General features: G+C 38.9%; 1 protein-coding gene across 4 annotated transcripts in view; it reads left to right on the top strand.

Moving 5' to 3' along the window:
• LOC129436771 (RNA binding protein fox-1 homolog 3-like) overlaps positions 1 to 16,934 on the top strand; it is a 304,205-nt gene that overhangs the window by 181,249 nt on the left and 106,022 nt on the right. The gene's annotated exons all lie outside the window — the stretch shown is intronic.

The raw sequence follows: 16,934 nt of genomic DNA, 5'->3' as shown, positions 1-16,934 counted from the left end.
CTCCTTTCCAATCAGCTGACTCCAATCTGGTGTGAAACACCCACTTTTCACAATGGGAGTTTAGAGACTCTCTCTCAGGGAATTCTGGGAAGTACAACCCACGTGTAAATATGTTGAGAGACAGACGCACGCACGCACTGAAGCGTTCAGAGCTCTATCCCACAAACTTCTGATAGACCAAAGCATATGGAAGTCCTTCAGTAATGACTGTTACAATGATCTTGAGGGAGAAACATTATGTTAAATGATCTGTACATATCTGAAGGAAATGCCCATGTGAAACCTGCTGCCGTGATGGCTGTCATGGTTGCTAGGGTGTGTGGGTGGTTGCTATGGCATTGCTAGCATCTTTCTGGCTTGGCTATAAAGTTGGGAGAAACCAAACTCAGTTGGATGTTTAACATAATGTCAATGCTTCTTTGGTTGATTACAGCCACATCTGTAAAATAATTGATGTTGTGTCTGTAATGGCCATCTCATATTGTCTGGTGTGTTGCTGTAGATGGTGTGTCTTCTGTTGGGTAAGTGTTCCTGTAGTTGAGGTGTAGCTTATGATGGAGAGTTGGAGCTGATGATGAAGTAGCTTAAGATAGAGAGGTGTGGCTAGTTAGGGAGATGTGGAGGCGGATGATGGAGAAGTGTATCTAATGATGAAGACCTGATGATGATGTAGCTGATGATTGAGAAGTGTAGTCAGTGGTGGAGCTAATGATGGAAAGGTTTTCTCCTGCTCAGCATGAGTAATGCTAGTTGTTTTTTGGCAAGTTGTTTTATTATGTGCACTATATTGTAGTACACTGTACAGATTAAAAATGCATGGTTCAAAACTGTTTCCTTATCTTACCCAAAAATGGTAAGCTTATAATAATGATTTATAATTTGCTTGATCAGGATTTTGTACGAAATAAAACTAGAATTTCTGAACGTTGAAACAGAAAGAATAGGAGGGGGCTACTATGTAACGTGTGTGTGCTGCTGCAGATGATGAAGAGTTTGTAGTTTGTTCAACAGTTGCTCAGAGTTTAAACTGGTCAAATAGATGGCGGCATAAATCTGTAAAGTTTTAACTCTTTCTCCGCCATTGACAAGTTAACTCGTCAATTAAGAGAAAACGCTTCCCTGCCGATGACGAGTTTTTCCGGCAATCTGTGTTTCCGCTACTATCCACCAGGTGGTGCTCTTACCCGACTTATAAAACCTGTAAGTATTCCCTTAGGGCTAACAGTTCAAACTCCGTGTATGTTTTGGGGATCACTCTGAATTTGATCTCTATCAATTGTCCTTGACAAAAATGCAATTATCTCAGCTTTTTGCTCAAAATTTGGTATTTTTGAAGGAACCTACCCATATTTGAGAGGTAATAAAAAGAGAACTAATGAAGATAGGATGATTTTTGTTTGAAAGCAGAGGGTTTGTTCTTATATTTGATATATTGTGTGTTTATATATTTAAAAAACTTTTGTGAAAATCATAAAAATGCTGGCGCTGACTGGCAACTTAAAAAAAAAAAAAAAACGGTGTTGGGGAGAGAGTTAATCGATCATCATCTGGGGAACTTATAAACATTTAAATTTATTATGTCCTTACATACCATGTAAGGGTGTCATGATTTTGATTTTAAATCGAAATCGATCAAAATTAAGTCACAAACTCGAACTTCGAATTAAAAAAGGGGATTGTCGATGCTGCCACGCCACCATGTCATGTTCGATCGGCTTGCCAAGCGGAGGAAAAAAACTCCTTTAAAAACATCGGTCCAGCGGAATGCGATTTATATTTTAAACACGAGGGATGTATTGCTACAACTCCTTGAAATGCATATCATAAACAAGATTACTACCTAGTGATCTGACTTCACGTGCACGAGAGTAAGAGAGTCGCCAAGATGCAGCGGGTTATATTTTAAACAAAAGGGATAGTTTGCCTCAGCTTGCATGAAACACATAAAACTGAAGAAATACGTAAGGGTTACTACTTTAGTTTATGTTTAGACTTCGGACAGATGACACGTGAGACAAAGAGAAGCGCAGCTGATTATGACGCGCTGGATTTATTTCAGATGTTAGAAGTCCAAGACGTGCGCTTTAAGTCGATGTTCTTGCAAGAAGGAATCCTCTCTCTACAAGCTCTCACGCGTAAAGTGAAGCCCACAAACCCCCCATGCGAGGAAAAGCATGCAATGTGCATGTTAATGTGAAACTATAATAATAATAATAAATAATGCCATAGCATTTTTGTCTTTCAAAAAAAAAAGTAAAAAACGAGAATCGAATCGAATTGTGACCTTAGAATCGAAAATGTAATCGAATCGAGGATTTGGAGAATTGTGACACCCCTAATACCATGACAGAGCTTGTGCTAAAACAATATTAATATCAAGTTAATGTCAGCAAGCTTTTCAACATTTGAAGAGATTAAAGCGATACTCCAGCTAAATATCAAAATGAACGCATGATTCACACACCCTCAAGCAATCTGAGATACACATATCCGTCATCGTCTGAACATTTATTATTTATGAGTTATTTTAGTAAATATTCTTGCTTTTCCAAGCTTAACGTCTGACTTTGAAGCCAAAAAAGTGCATCCATCATTCACAGAAGTAGTCCACACAGCTCCATATTTTTAGGATGTATAATGACAGATCCACCCTGATGCCGTCATCACAGATACCAGATTCATCTGCTTAGAGTTGTGGGTGAACCCAACGCATTCAAAATAATTACTATCCAAATAACTGCAGTTTTATGTTTCAAACTGAGATGGCGATAGAGAGGCAAAAAGTAATTTTTGTAGCTTTAAAGGAGAATAAGTTATGACTCTCAGCAGCCTCCGGCTGTCTCGTTCTGACGCAGAAGTGCTTATACAACACTAAAATGTTACATGTGTAAAATCTACTTCTCTACATACAGTAAAGCATGCACGAGAGGAGAAAGAGATGAGAGAATAGCTAACAGACAGTAGCAGAGGATGTACTGGAGCAGAATAGAGATCAGGAGATTTTCAAAGGTTTTTTTACTTGTACAGTGTGTGCTATTGCCCGAGGAGAAGTCTCACAGAGTATCTAACATCAAACGGGCTCTTCACACAGATCAGAAACACAGGACCCACCAGCACCAACAAAACCTTCAGATCATTTCTGAGATGGGCAGAACTAGATTTTAAAACCAAATGACATCCAAAAACACGTGTGTCTTTGATGGCCCAAATAAATTCAAAGATATCAACACTATTGCAGCAGACAAAGCATTTATTGTAATTGGTTCATAATTAACATAACAAATTATGTATATTGAAAGTATAAAAATGTGTGCAAAAAAATTCTTTAAGACAGGCGTCTTAACTACTCTTCTCCAAATGTAAATATGATGCTGGCCAAACTTTTACCACTATTTTTAACGTTTTTATATTTTACCTATTATTTATATTATTATGCATGTTACTTTTTTAACTTTTTGTTATAGATCATATACACTCACCTTAAGGATTATTAGGAACATCATACTAATACTGTGTTTGACCCCCTTTCGCCTTCAGAACTGCCTTAATTCTACATGGCATTGATTCAACAAGGTGCTGAAATGTTGGCCCATATTGATAGGATAGCATCTTGCAGTTGATGGAGATTTGTGGGATGCACATCCAGGGCATGAAGCTCCCGTTCCACCACATCCCAAAGATGATTGGAGCTTTGTGACATGGTGCATCATCCTGCTGGAAGTAGCCATCAGAGGATGGGTACATGGTGGTCATAAAGGGATAGACATGGTCAGAAACAATGCTCAGGTAGGCTTTGGCATTTGAACAATGCCCAATTGGCACAAAGGGGCCTAAAGTGTGCCAAGAAAACATCCCCCACACCATTACACCATTGCATTGAGAAATTGAACAGATTTTCCTAATAATCCTTTAGGTGAGTGTATAAAGTCTAAAAAACATAAAAAAGGTGCACACATCTTGTATCCAGTATTTTGGCTTTTAATTACTGAAAACTCGTATTTTCTTTTTTAATATTTTAAAAACAATTGCAGTTTAACATTGCAAGAGCCAAATGTGAATAGTTCAACTATGAACATTGCACAAAAAAGTGTAAATAATTAACACATGTATTTTTGTATAGCACTAACTGTAATGTAGAGCTTTTAAACATATATTTATTTTAAATGTTTAACTTTCATAAATTGCATGGATACGTTTACATAAAATATACAATCACAACATAACCAGTCTTCTCCTAATGACTAAAATTGCACTTCATGTTTTCTTTTTTAGCATTTTAAAGATATGAAGAGTTTCGTTGCAAAACGAGATAACCACCGTTTTGTTAATTGTTCAAAAATCTAGTTTTTTGGTTGTGCATTCCAATTAATTTCAATTCAAATGCAGTTGGTTTGTTTTGATTTAAACCTTCATAACTTAAAAAATACAGCTAAGTAGCACCATAAAACAAAATAAAACATGATAACATAATAATAAACATGTTTTGACAAAAATGTTAAAAAATGGATTTATCTCGTTTTGCAACGACACTCTTCATATATAGGCTTTAAATTGCCTTTTTATGGTACACGACATTCGAACACGACTGTCGGAGTTCGTCCCCTAGTGGCAGTCGTATGAAATTTCATTTTTGTATAATTTGAAATACGTGCCAAAATGGGCGAAAAGCTCATTCCAGCGCAAGAGCCTTCAATCTATGAATATTCACCATAGTGGAATAAATAAATTAATGCAAATGAATAAAACAATAAACAGCTATGCATATATGCCAAGTGTTACTGAAAAAATATTAATAATTAATAATTTTTACCTCGCGCACAGTGTTTTGATTGGAGCACACTGAAATACATCACTTCCGGTCGCGGTGTAGTTGCAATTTTTTTTATGCATCCTTAGCTCAAATCGGAAAAAGTTCACATCCATAAATGGTTGGCACCCCACGCAGCCCCTTTGTGACTCTCCTTCCAGTTTATTGTCCGTCATGTCCTACAGTGGAATGTGTTTTTAAAGTAACCACACTGATTTTAAATCAGACAAAGATGACTGGTGGGCCGGAAAAAAATGATTGGCAGACAGCATTTGGCCCGCGGGGCACCAGTTGACTAGCCATGCTGTAAGGGTTACTTCATTTATCATAACTTCGTATAAAATAAAGTCAATGAAAATCAGGTCTCACTGAGTAAAATAAACTACAGATTCACACAAACTAATAGGAAAAATGCAGCGGCACAGATTCCAGAGGACGACGTTTACATCAGATATGAGAAACAAGGAGGGAAAAAGGCTCAGTGAAGTCATAACAGCAATGAGCCGCACACCAAACGCTCAGCTGTGGTTAAATCAATATGTTGTTATCTTTAACGGGATAAGCACTTTGGAAACTAATTGAAAACAGCTCCATTTAGCTCACTCGGCCCTTAATGCAAACTACACTGCTGTTCAAGCAGAAGAAAAACATTCGGTGTGTCCCGAGGTCTGAAGCGTGCTCATTTGGCAAATAGTTTGTCTCGAAATCTTTTCTCTAAGAGACCCCGAGGCGAACCGGCTAGCGATTCCAGTCCGTTTTAAATCGTGTATTCTGCGGTTCAGATGGGAAGATCTGCATCTAAATCCCAGAATCATTTTTAAACGTCCTACCTGGCGGTTTAATGCAATCACATTTGCATAAATCTGAGGTAAATTCTTTGGGCTACGGTGGATACGTGTGGCGGCTCGGGCATCTGAAGTGTTTGGGATCCATAATGTAATGACTAACATCAGTTATCTGACAGTCAGGCTTAAAGAAAATATTGATTTATCTTTAAGCAAATGTTCTTAAGCTAAAATCCAATCAAAAGCTTTAGTGGCGGACGGCCAGTGAAACCTCAGAGCGCTGTAAAGTATCGTTTTTTCAGACTGCAGACGCTGGTGCCAGAACGGAGAATCCGGAGTTAAATACAGCATTTACCAAAGCTTACACGCAGAAGAGTCTTTGTGAACATGATCTTTACTTTCTGAGAGGGGTAATACCCTGCTTTACATCAATAGTTTGCTTGTGTTTCATCTCAAGAGATGAAGGACTATTTTGCTAAGAAAATGAAACCCTAGGAAATAACATTTGAATGAGAACAGTCATTGGGAACAAAATGTTCATTATGATGATTGATTTTGGGGTAAAATGTCTGGATCTGGTTTTGTAAGTCAAAATAATCCTCTGACTGCCCGATATTGGATCTCTTGGCGCATCACGGCTTGTAAGATGCGGAGATGCCATGATACTGTAACTACATTGCCCATCAATCCATCGTATCAGAGGTCTGTATAAGGATATATATTTCAATGGTAATGTTGACTTGTGGTTGTGTGGCCCTCCGAAAATTTCCACAGATCACATGACCCTGTATATGTATGTGGCTGCATGTGTTTTGCAATGAGCGTGTTAGGATACCATCTGGTTGATGTCAACGCTAATGGACCAGTGCAATTACGCCTGACGTCCATTGGATGCTCAGGATGAGCGGCTAATGCTAATGTCACAAAACATTAGCTTTGGAGGTTGGATGTGTTTACAGGTAGATGTTGCCTATTAGTTTAAATGATCAACACTATGTAGCAAGACCCGGGCTGTTGACTAGCCTCACTTGTATTGAAGGCACATTACTTGTGGTTAATGAGCATGATCTTGACCTAAAGACGGCTTTAAACGTGATACTGAAACATCAGCGGTCAGATCAAAGGTGTACGATGCTAGCTTATAGGGCTGGGTATTGCGACTAATCTGGTGATTTGATTCTATTTCATTTCAAGTTAGTTTAAAATGTTAGTTTTGCAGACATGAAATCCATAATTAAATATAAATGTTGGTAACTGGAACTAAAAAGTTTGTTGGTTGTCTAGTGTGCATTTGTGTGTTTGCCCAATGGGTGCGACGGTTAAATGCTTTACTTTGGTTAACTGCTTGAATATGAAGTTCTTCTCTGAAGAAACATTCCAAAGACCAAAGTCAAGACCGGATTAACTGACCGTACGGTGAAATGATTGACGTGACGTGCAGATGATTAAAATCCGATCATGCCTTCCGTTTTCCTTGCCGTTATGGAGAATCTGGCTAGAAGGTATACAGCAAATGCCGAAATCTTGCTGGATTAGCGCTGTTTTTATCCTAACCCTAAACCAAACATCTCACGAGATATGGCCATAGCTGTATCCCTTCTAGATAGAACCGCTCTTTTTATCCAAATCCTACACCAAACTTAAAGGCGGAGTCCACGATGTTTGAAAAACGCTTTTGAAAAGGAGACGGGCCGACTACCAAAACACACTTATTCGGGGTTGCGAATGTGTGGGGCGGGTCTATCAACAGAAGGTCCAGGTTCTATTGGGGTAGGGGCGTGTTTGTTTAGGTGATTTCAAATATCAACATTGGCTTTCAAACATCGTGGACTCCGCCTTTAAACCCAATATCTTGCAAGATTTGGCCGTAGCTGTATCCCTTCTAGCCAGAATGCTCTTTTTATCATAATCCTACCACCAAACCCAATATCTCGAGAGATTTGGCCGTAGCTGTATCCCTTCAATCCAGAACCTCTCTTTTTATCCTAGTCCTAACCCCAAACCTAAACTCAATATTTTGCGAGATTTGACCGTAGCTGTGTCCCCTCTAGCCAGAACCGCTCTTTTTATCCTAATCCTACTACCAAACCTAAACCCATTATCTTGCAAGGTTTGGCCGTACCTGTATCCCTTCTAGCCAGAACCGCTCTTTTATCCTAATGTTACCAACCAAACCTAAACCCAAACCCAATATCTCGTGAGATTTGGCCGTAGCTGTATCCCTTCAATCCAGAACCTCTCTTTTTATCCTAGTCCTAACCCCAAACCTAAACTCAATATTTTGCGAGATTTGACCGTAGCTGTATCCCTTCTAGCCAGAACCGCTCTTTTTATCCTAATCCTACTACCAAACATAAACCCATTATCTTGCAAGGTTTGGCTGTACCTGTATCCCTTCTAGCCAGAACCGCTCTTTTATCCTTATGCTACCAACCAAACCTAAACCCAAACCCAATATCTCGTGAGATCTGGCCGTAGCTGTATCCCTTCAATCCAGAACCGCTCTTTTTATCCTGGTCCTAACCCCAAACCTAAACCCAATATCTTGCGAGATTTGACCGTAGCTGTATCCCTTCTAGCCAGAACCGCTCTTTTTATCCTAATCCTATTACCAAACCTAAACCCATTATCTTGCAAGGTTTGGCCGTACCTGTGTCCCTTCTAGCCTGAACCAGAACCGGTATTTTATCCTAATGCTACCAACCAAACCTAAACCCAAACCCAATATCTCATGAGATTTGGCTGTAGCTGTATCCCTTCTAGCCAGAATCGCTCTTTTGTTATATTGAAGATTTTATTTTTTCCAGCCCTACCATTTAAATTCTCAGAAAATACTCTTCTCTACTAAACAGTACCGGTCAGTCAGTGGCTATGGGTGGAGCTTCAGTGTGATATCACATTAACAAGAGAATCAAAACAGTATGTCTAATGACACTGTTCTTGTTTAATTGGGTTTTAAAAAATGAGATAGTGGATGTTTTTCATGGTAGGGTTGTTGTGTTCACACACTGCCAACACACATTTACATCCAAATTTTGTATAATATTCAAAGAGAATGTTAAATATCATGATTAATAATACTTGTCGTTTATTGGCTTATACTTGTGGAAATAGGCATATATGTCCTGTGTTCCACTTGCGTTCTGGTTATATACTTTAAATTTTGACAAATGTTGACAGTAATCTGTTTTTTATTTCATGCAAACAAAGAAATACCAGTTGTGTGCTCACTTCAAAGACAGCATTCTGAATTTAAATAAGTTTAGTATGTTAGTATGTTGTTTCAGAGCTACAGTATCTAACAAGTTAAAGAGTCATGCAAACACTTCAGCGCCATACCCTTGAACTCTCTCGACCGAAGTCTCTCGACTTCAATTAGCCCGGCAAGTGGCTAATGTGAGTAATGGAGTTGCATGTTGAGGTGCGTGAGGGCGTCTGCCACGCAAATAACTGATTTAATGCAAATCTTCAGCATCACTCCTACTGCCAATTAAGCTAACCAGTTTTAGCCGTAAGTGATTTTATTACATTAGCACGCCGCGCCTCTGACTGCATTAGTGATGGTTTAATCAGTCGCTAATCAAATTAGCGCATGTGACAGACGGAAGAATGAACGAAACATCGCAGCCGTGCACCTTAAGATCACACCTGCGCAGATTGTCTGGGAAATCTGCAGTTGTACACATCTGCTGTACGTGACTCATCGCTGATGATCTTACGATCAACGGTTTCACGTTAAGTACAGCAATATGCTGTATTTAGAAGTCGGTTTATCTTTGCAGTCTGCTAAACTGTGTGACCTAACAAGACAATACATTTGTGAGTTTTTTCTTAGCCAATCAGAACAGTTTTTTTTTTACTTTGCCTGCAAACAGACAGATTACTTTAATAGGAAATGTTTGTGTTGTATCTGGTTTGGATATGGTGTGAGGTGGTTTACTGGATTATTTATGATCATTATGATACATCTTAGGCTGGCCAGTGTTTTAGCAATAAGGTGAACGTGCTCAACTATAATCCAAATATTAGACTCATCACTGAATCAGGTTTAGCATCAAAGTGAAATCTTTGTACATCTTTTGCACACCGTTCAATGGTAAACCCCTTAAGAGCTCCAGCAGCGTCTCATTTAACATGCCTTCACAACAGCCCTGACTGAATAAACTACTGCCCCGATTAGTCTAATAATTACAGACGAGATTCAATCATCGTCCCGCCGTCAGGATCAAACCACATCATCCTGGTTTTGATGTTATTGTGTAAAGAAAATTGCTCTGTAGGCCCTGTCAACTGAAAGTAGAGCAGTTTCGTAAAGCTTGATAAATCTGCCAGCTGTAAAGCTCTCCAGATCGCCCGGAGCCATTCCTTACGTTCTCCTTTTCAATCTTTTGTTGCCGCTCGAGTTTATTGGTTGTCTAGCGCTTGCACGAGTGTGCGTTTGTGTGTTTGCCCGATGGGTGCGACGGGTTTTAAAGATGCACCGCTGTGATGAATGAAGCCAAACTCTGACGGTTGTGTTGATGGAGATGAGTTTTAGACAAGATTGTAACCGCAGAGCAACTACAGGCTCAAATACTTTGGTTAACTGCTTGAATATGAAGTTTGTCTCTGAAGAAACACTCCAAAGACCAAAGTCAACCCTGGATTAACTGACCATACGACGATATGATTGATTGACGTGACGTGCAGATGAGCAATCCGATCATGCATCCAATTTTCCTCGCTGTCAGTGTGGCTTGAAGGGATACAGCAAATGCTAAAAAAACTCACTGGATGAGCGTTGTTTTTATCCTAATCCTACCCCCAAACCCAACACCTCGTGAGATTTGGCCGTAGCTGTATACCTTCTAGCCAGAACCATTATTTTTATCCTAATCCTACCCCAAACCTAAACTCAATATCTCGCGACATTCGGCTATAGCTTTATCCCTTCTAGCCAGAACCACCGCTCTTTTATAATAATCCTACCCCCAAACCTAAACTCAATATCTAGCGATATTTGGCCGTAGCTGTATCCCTTCTAGCCAGAATCGCTGTTTTCATCCTAGTCCTACCACCTAACCCTAAGCCCAACATCTTGCAAGATTTGGTCTTAGCTGTATCCCTTCTAGCCAGAACCGCTGTTTACATCCTAGTCCTACCACCTAACCCTAAATCCAACACCTCGCAAGATATGGCCATAGCTGTATACTTTCTAGCCAGAACCATTCTTTTTATCCTAATCCTACCTCCAAACTAGCCTGGCTCCGCCCTCCTACGTGCTTCCGCTTAATTTTCATTACGCTTCAGTACTACGTCTGGGACTGCTGTATAGAGTTTCGTTTTCTCCTGCAAAAATCTGCAGGTCCAATCAGCAAACAGAGGGGGGTGGCTAAGAATGATGACGTTGAGGTCGTGCGTCAGTTTGAGCTGTAGTTCACTAATGGCAGCGGAGAAAGACGTGAAAAAAGCTATTCGGTCCGTTGTTGCAAAACCGCCGAATATACAGAAGTTAAAGCCGGAGCAAGAACCAGGTTTGCTAAGTTTTGTTGGTCTGATTATTCAGACTTGTTGTTTCCGGACGGTTTCAGCGCATGATATACGTCACGACCACACGTTAGCAATTGGATCCTGAGTGACTCTGGGCAGATCCAATAGTTTTGAACTTTAACAGAGGACCCTTCTTAACGGAAGTAACGCTTTGCAATGGAGCGTGGCCAGACTCTCTGTACAAATGAAATGAATGAGAGTCTGGTTGGACCAGGCTACCTCCAAACGTAAACCTAAACTCAATATTTCGCGAGATTTGTCCGTAGCTATATCCCTTCTAGCCAGAATCGCTATTTTCATCCTAGTTCTACCACCTAACCCTAAGCCCAACATTTTATGAGATTTGGCCATAGCTGTATCCCTTCTAGCCAGAAGTTTTGTTTTCATTTTAGTCCTATCCCTAACTTAACCCTAAAGTGGGTTAACATCCCACTTGGACAACATCCAGCGCAGGACAACTCGGAGGTATCGTAAACCAGAAGTGTACATAAAATAGCGCGAGTTTCGTCAGATAGCGTCTACTTCAAAATGCAAAATATACGTTAGCAGCCAATTTTAATCTGTTTTGATTTGGGACAAATATGATGTTATTTAATGTTAAACTATGTGTTATGTTATATTTTTGACAGTATGCGGGCCGCAGGAGCAAGGCAGTTTAAAACCCCTGATCTAAGATAAACATTGCTGTGTCTGATCTTCAGCTTTGTCTTGAGTTTGCAGTGTGATATCACTGCGCTAACTTTATTTAAACATTATTATTTAGTTTCTGTGTTTGCGTTCTTGATGTTTATGATGTGAATTGTGTAAATGTGCAGATACACTGTAGTGTGTGTGTGCTGATATAAGAGTCACTCGGTCTGATAACTAAAACCCCTGACCCTGCAGTTCACCTCAGCAACAGCCCCTCGCTCCCGCTTCTCTAGTTATGTGGATGGACGGAAATCAATGGAAAGCATCTCAATTAATCCGCCGGCAGCTCATTGATTGGTAGTTGAAGTAGGTAAACAGCCTCAGCCGTTTAAAGGCCTTGATCAGTTAATCATCACGTTACAGCAAACACACACACAAACACACCTGTGTGTTTTTCTTCTGTGTTTGCATTCATAGTTTTTGCTCTTGTGAAAGAAGATTGCTTGATGTGACATTCAGAGCTTAAAACCACACGCTCAGAAATTCTCACGGTAATGACATCACAGCCGCCTGTTATGCAGTTTACTTCCTAGTTTGCAGTAGGGCTGCATAACGATTAATCACAACTAATTGTTTGCAGAAAAAAGTTTTTGTTTACATGATATACTGTATGTGTGTGTACTGTGTTTAATAATTATGTATAGACGGTTACAGCAATAACAACATAAACAAGCGGCTTTCGTGGTCAACACGTAACTTCCGGTAAACTCCGCTAGGAATAAATAACAACAAAGTACTTTAAACATAGTTTATTTATATAACAAGCAAAATAAACAACACGTATATTACTAGAATTGTTTTATTTTTTATTTTTGACGAGGTATTTGATCAAGAGTTCAGTTTAGCAACTAGTCAGACCATTAAAAAAAACTGAAACCACGTTTCGGAACAGACGCGTTTCGCGTCACCAGATGTGCGAGCGATGAAACCACCAATATATAAATACACACATTCACGTATAATTTTAAGAATATTTATTTATTTATTTATTTATTTATTTATTTATTTATTTATTCATATTTATATATGATATCAATTAAGTGTATATACACATGTAAATATGTATTTTGTATGTATTTATATATACATAATTATTATACACAGTGCACACACATATATGACGTAAACAAAAACTTTTATTATGCAGCCCTACTTTGCAGATTTGGTAAATAACTTACAAAATTCAGCATAACGACTATAACAATGAATATTACTACAAGCTTGGATGAATAATATACTCAGTTTGAATAGATTATGGCACTAATGAATGAATAAATAATAATTTATGACAGATGTGCATCTCACTCCCATGGTGCTTTGCATTTTTAAGTGAATAAATGAATGCTTATATGAGCAAATCACATGAGGGAGGGAGAGAGAGAGAGCACAACTGTTTTCTTCGTCTTTTAGTGTAAATGGTTTGATGTTGATAAATGTTGTATATGTCACTGCTTTAGTTTGTATTTTTGTGGGAGAGTCAGATTGTGAAGGACACCAGTGTTGCTTCAGTGCATCTCTAATAACTCATGCTGGTGAGTAAATGAACCGTACTGTAGTACACTAACACACACATACACACACACACACACACACACACACACACACACACACACACCTTCCGCACGTCTTGAATTATTAAAACTTTTTTTCTAATCCTGTTTTATTCAATAAAAATGAAGAGTTTGTGCAATTATTTCTCTCTCTTATATAATGTAAGCAGGAGCAGGAGTTTTAAACACGGTTTCATGCTTCCCAAAAATAAACTGCAGAATCACTCAAAAATCCTCAGGGATCAAAATTCTCCGCCCAAACTTCTTTACTAGTCGAATTCAGGACTTAAAAAAAAATATTAATACAACCTCGATTGACCATTCTCACTTCTCACAAGGCTTCTCTTGTACTTTATTTGAACAGAATATCAGTCACTCTTTAATTCAGGTCAGATACAGAGAAACACATACTGATCCCAGATCAGACCCATATGTGTGTGAGCTCAAATACACACTGCGGCAGTGTACCACACAACAACCATCGATGTGTTTCTCTCTCTCTCTCTCTCTGTGTGTAGCGTTTAATCGCTGTGTTAATATTTGATGCAGTCGGTACAGAAGGCTGTCGACTCTGCGAAAAACAACCCAAAAACTGCTTCAATATCAACTCAAAAGTGTGTCTCATCTAAAACAGGGCTGAATGTGTGTTTGTGTAATCGATGACATCACTGCACAAATATACTACACAATATTTAGATCCTCTTTATTCATTGGTGGAGAGTCACAGATCTTTAAACACAATAAACGAATTCTTCATATCTTTAGTCACATATGCTTTATATATTGATTTATATTGTAGGAGAGCTTGTTAGATCCTCTAATTGTGTGTGTGTGTGTGTGTGTGTGTGTGTGTGTGTGTGTGTGTGTGTGTGTGTGCCTAGTTGTAGTATTGTAGTACTTATATATTGGAAATGGCACCAGAACCTCTTTAATGGACATTTTTCTTTTAAATAATATATGCACTGTCAGCACAGGCGGTGTGTGTGTGTTGCGAATAGCGATTGCTTTATATTTGTGTTGCGTGTACAACCATTCAATAAATCAAAAATGATCTTCAGTATCTCGTTTGTTTCTCTTAAAGAATATTGATATTAGATTTGAAGTGTCCTGTTTTTCAGATGTTTCTCTCCAGCAGTCACATGCATCTCTGTCAAAACATATATCACAATGTCAAGTCTGCCATCAGAAGTCACAGATCTGAATATGCACTCAAAAATTGCTCATTAAAGGTGCAATTTGTAAGATATTGGCAGTAAAATGTCCAAAAACCACTAGGCCAGTGTTATATATTTTGTCCAGCTGATTACTATCAATATCTGTAATGTTTTCAACTACTTGTAAATTGTGAGAAAATTTCCATTCAAAACATTGACACGGGGCAGTGCAGTCTCCTGTCAATGACGTTAATATCCATGTGACCCTTTGTCACCGCCTTTACTGACGTAACCCACATGAGAACACTGGTCGAGCTCGGAAAAATAAAATGGCGGCCAAGGAAGCGACTGGAGCACAAATTTAGTGTAAATAAAGGTATATTTTCACTTTTTACACATTTAAATTGCATTTCTAGCGAGAAATTAGTATTGAGGTTTTCAAATATGTGATTAGTTATCACAAAGGCGCTCTCTGTTTATATTTCAAACACGCTGACTTTGAAGTGAGTCGGAAAGTCTTTCTCTGAGCTGCCTTCATGCCTCCGAAGTCATTTCCTCATGAGGCAGCAAGGCAACACGTCTATGCCTTGAGTTTTCGGATGCAGTCAGTGTCGTGGACAAATGCGGAACTATGCGTTAGCGCCTGTCGAGCTACGCGCTTGCTTATGAACTTATGGATTGTGTCAGCAAAGACAGCTCCCGTAAGCGTACGAGCCAACCAATCGACCCAAGAAGAGTTTGGAACAAAACGAGAGAGGATCAATTTGTTGTTGCATTATCTGGATGGAGAGAGCTTCACGACAACATTTAACTAGACCGAGATTCTTGTGTTTTACGCGATGGGTGAGTTGTTTTGATTCGTAACCCTTCAAAAAATGTATGCTATTATATTGATCACAACATTACTGTAATCAGCGCGTCTTCCCGCGGACGATATGCACATCAAAGGTTTTGTGAGATTCTGATCCTGCTTGTGTTTTACGCGATGGGTGAGTTGTTTTGATTCGTAACCCTTCAAAAAACGTATGCTATTATATTGATGACAACATTATTGTAATCAGCACGTCTTCCCGCGGACGATATGCACATCAAAGGTATTGTGAGATTCTGATCCTGCTTGTGTTTTACGTGATGGGTGAGTTGTTTTGATTCGTAACCCTTCAAAAAACGTATGCTATTATATTGATCACAACATTAGTGTGTAGATTGTAATCAGCGCGTCTTCCCGCGGACGATATGCACATCAAAAGGTATTGTACAGCAATATAAATGATCATTTTAAGACACTTCACAATAAGATTTGTACTCTCAATACATTAAAGTTATGTGAAAAATCATTGTAGATTGTAAGTTGAAAACTTAATTCTGTGCTGTGTTAACCATTGAATTTGGACTAATACTGTAATATCTATGACTAACAATTTCGTTTTGAACATCACATATAAACTTACATAATGAAATAAACGATGTCATCAAACGCAACATTTATAAGATTTGATTACCTTATCCATCAACATGATTTCTCGTTCGCGTCTGATTGATGGCCATCAGCGGTTGAGTTAAAGACTACTAATCCCATAATTCCATGTTGCTTCAGAGCGTCATTAAACAACATCATTGTTATTGATTTGATCTGGCGCCATCTAGCGGCGCAGATAATACAAATTGCATCTTTAAATGTAATAGGATATATAATCTGATCTATACTGTCCACACTATGCTCAAAGTTGTATGCTTTATTTTAGATGGTTTCATCGGGCGCACGTCCGGTGACGTGATAAGCGTCTGGTTCGAGCTTTACTGCCGGTTTCTGTTTGTTTAATGGTCTGAGTAGTTACTGAAACTGAAATACCTCGTCGAAAATAACAAATGTTTTGCATTCCTGTGTTATCTATGTGTTGTTTATTTTGCTTGTTATATAAAAAAATTACTTTAAAAGGACTTTGTTGTCATTTATTGTTTGTGGAGTTTACCGGAAGTTACGTGATGACCACGAAAGCCGCTTGTTTATGTTGTTACTGCTGAAACCGTCTATACATACACAGGTTACAATGTAATACTGTCTATGTTTATTTTTCCCCAGTGAATTTAAATCCCTATTCACACCCAGATTATGGAAAATGCATCCGGGATTTGTCCAGGATTGTTTGTCAATGATTTTCCGGAATCTGTGCATGCACTCACACAGATGCTGTAAAGATCCCATAAGACACGTGGTGTATTTAAAGTCCTGCACTTTTTCCCCAGTTTGCAGACATTTCTCGTTGTGAATGTTGATCTGTGTTTAAATCGCTGTGTCAAAGAGCTGAACCAGGACTTCTTGTTGCGATGAGACACGTATCCTCACTATGGCACACACCTTACAGCATTGTTTCTGCGTCTTGTCCACACAAAATGCTTTCTGTGAATGTTGCGGCAA

This window comes from Misgurnus anguillicaudatus, unplaced genomic scaffold, assembly GCF_027580225.2.
Source record: "Misgurnus anguillicaudatus unplaced genomic scaffold, ASM2758022v2 HiC_scaffold_29, whole genome shotgun sequence".
NCBI classification, from domain to species: domain Eukaryota; kingdom Metazoa; phylum Chordata; class Actinopteri; order Cypriniformes; family Cobitidae; genus Misgurnus; species Misgurnus anguillicaudatus.
The sequence above is the reverse complement of the archived record's forward strand: the minus strand, read 5'-3'. Positions and strand labels throughout refer to the sequence as shown.